Genomic DNA, 2614 nt, shown 5'->3' with positions numbered 1-2614 from the left:
TCTATCAGATTCCATCTTCAGTATCTAAAGACAGAATGAAATGAATTTACATCAGTCTGTATACATTTTCAACGTACAGTTGCTAAATATAACGATAATTAAACAAATAAAACACTAAACAGTAATCATGGGGAGAAACTACAGCAAGAAAACACAACGAAAAAATGAACGAAAAATCAGTAATACGAACATATTAAAAAATGTATAATTTAAATGAAGACTGCATGTTGTTCAGAGTTGGAGAGTGCTGTTTGATGTGGAGGGTTTCTTTGATCAATAATTCCAGGTCAATATTAGAAGCTTAGTTACGGCGCTTGACTCGCAATCTAAGGGTCGCGGGTTCGAATCCCAGTCCCACCAAACATGCTCGCCCTTTCAACCGTGAGGGCGTTATAATGTGACGATCAATCCCACTATTCGTTGGTAAAAGAGTAGCCCAAGAGTTGGCGGTGGGTGGTGATGACTAGCTGCCTTCCCTTTAGTCTTTCACTGCTAAATTAGGAACGGCTAGCGCAGAAAGCCCTCGTGTAGCTTTGCGCGAAATTCAAAACAAACAATCGTAGATATATTTATACAAAATTATCATAAGATATTAATATCTCCCTCCATTTTGCGTTTAAATATTTCCCTTCTTGCATTCTCAATGTTGCTTAAATATTTCATCTTTTATACCGTTTAATCACGACAAAAAAAAACAACTTTCTTGGTATTATTATTATTATCATTGCTATTTCTAAGAATAACCTAGAGGGCTACTACAGAATGTGCAGTTTTCTCTCATCCATGATAGATTATATTTTAATATGCTTGCCGTGGTAGCCAATAGTGACATAAATACCCTGAATTGGTTATAAATTAATTGAGTTGCTGCACAATAATACAACCTTTTATTTATTCAATAGTGAAAAAAAGTCTTTATTAACATGATACCACTTTATCTAGCGTGATTAGCTAAAGGGTTTTAACTATGAGTACGTTGAGTATATATATATATATCCACGAATGTAGCTATAGCGACCGAGGAGGATATATATATACTCATTATTTCATGGTGGCTCTTTGGCAGAAGCGAAATTATTCTATATTTGATCAGTTATAAAATTGGTATACACCTGGGATGCACTTCGTAATTGGGTAATAAAGATATTTAAAGCACATTTCAAAACTAAAATTGATACGTTTAAAATTTCGTCATATTTTCATTGAAAGTAGTAAATATTATCCAGTAAGTGAAATATTGTATCTAATAGAAAACTTCTGAAAAGCCTCTTTTAGTATGCAGAAGCAACTTGTTTAATCACTTATCCCATTTAAACAAGCGTAATATATCCCAGTATTCAGTATGATAGGTATAGCTAAAGCGTTGGCGGTGGATGGTGTTGACTAACTGTCTTTCCTGTAATCCAGTTGTACAACAAATTTGGGGCGTAATTATGACAATAGGACCATATAAATTACATCTGGAAGTACCCATTTAAAAATAAAGTTTTAAAAAGTGCCACACTGATATCACTTCTATTAAGTAATACGCTAACGACAGTTAACATGGGAATATGTCGCGTACAGTATATTCACAGGTTATAATAGGTTATACGTGGTTTAGGTGGGAGCAACAAAACGCATGTTTAGATAGAGGGTCGCACTATAAAAAAGTTTTTTTTTCTTGTTTGTTTTTTTTGTGGGGGCGCCAACAGCAGATGATATGCCCCCAATTTTCACAGCTCCTTTCTTCGAGATGTAAACACCTTAATCAAAGGGCGAGCGTGTTTGGTGTGATGGGGATTCCAACCCGCGACCCTCAGATTGTGAGTTGAGCGCCCTAACCACCTGGCCATGCCGGGCCTAATATATCTACGAATGTTCGAACAATTGTTTGCAATGTCCTATTTTTTAATAAAAAGTAGGTCATTGCAAACTATTTTCTTTGCTTATTTCAGCTTGTAGGAAGTAAAAAAATTATGTTTCATAACAAGCTTAAACAGGCTGCCTTAAGTTTAATAAAAATTATTAAACTGACCAGACTTGAACTAGTGGTTAACGTTTCGGGCTGCGTATTGTAGGGTCCGAAGATCAACGCACGTGGCTGTTGAGAAAGTCCTGCACTGTTGAAGCATTAGACAGTCATTCTCGTCATTGAATTCAAAGCTTTCTGACGACAGAAGCTGCTGGCTGGGTGCTTTTCTTCCTTTGATAGTCCGACATTAGAAGCGGCTAAGCCTGAATCCTAGAGGTCTGTGATCTGGCCGTTTAGCGCACAAGCGCATAATGTGACACTGAGGATAAGAATTCCAATTTCATTCCTAAAATCCTAATGTAAAGTTTTGAACGAGATTATATCATGTTTCTATTAACGCACACATATATACACAGCTTTTCAATCGTAAAGTTGTTTCCATTATTGATTTATCGCATTCATAACAAATCAGATAATAAAAATAAAAGAATAAACAGCTTAAAATTGAAAGTAAGAGGCTAGAAATAATATTTTACAACATTGATTTTTTTTCTAAATCCCGAACCATTGTCTTTCATTGGAAAAATCGTCTTGAGATATACAATGAGTGGTCACAAGCAAATAGACACCTAATTTTTCGTCGTTTAACTGATTTATGCT

At 35.4% G+C, this 2614-nt stretch overlaps 1 protein-coding gene across 3 annotated transcripts in view; it reads right to left on the bottom strand.

The window, feature by feature from the left end:
* The window catches only part of LOC106458317, a 49861-nt gene that overhangs the window by 29039 nt on the left and 18208 nt on the right, over positions 1 to 2614 (bottom strand). For 2 of the 3 annotated variants that reach the window (XM_022384496.1, XM_022384497.1), the window contains exon 2: positions 2018 to 2273. The exons of the other annotated variant lie outside the window; for it this stretch is intronic. The gene's annotated coding sequence lies outside the window, so the exon portion shown is untranslated. The remainder of the gene's footprint in view (positions 1 to 2017; positions 2274 to 2614) is intronic. 3 annotated transcript variants of the gene reach the window in all.

The sequence above is a fragment of the Limulus polyphemus genome, unplaced genomic scaffold (assembly GCF_000517525.1).
Source record: "Limulus polyphemus unplaced genomic scaffold, Limulus_polyphemus-2.1.2 Scaffold444, whole genome shotgun sequence".
NCBI classification, from domain to species: domain Eukaryota; kingdom Metazoa; phylum Arthropoda; class Merostomata; order Xiphosura; family Limulidae; genus Limulus; species Limulus polyphemus.
Note: the sequence above shows the minus strand (reverse complement) of the source record. Positions and strands in the feature narration are given on the sequence as shown.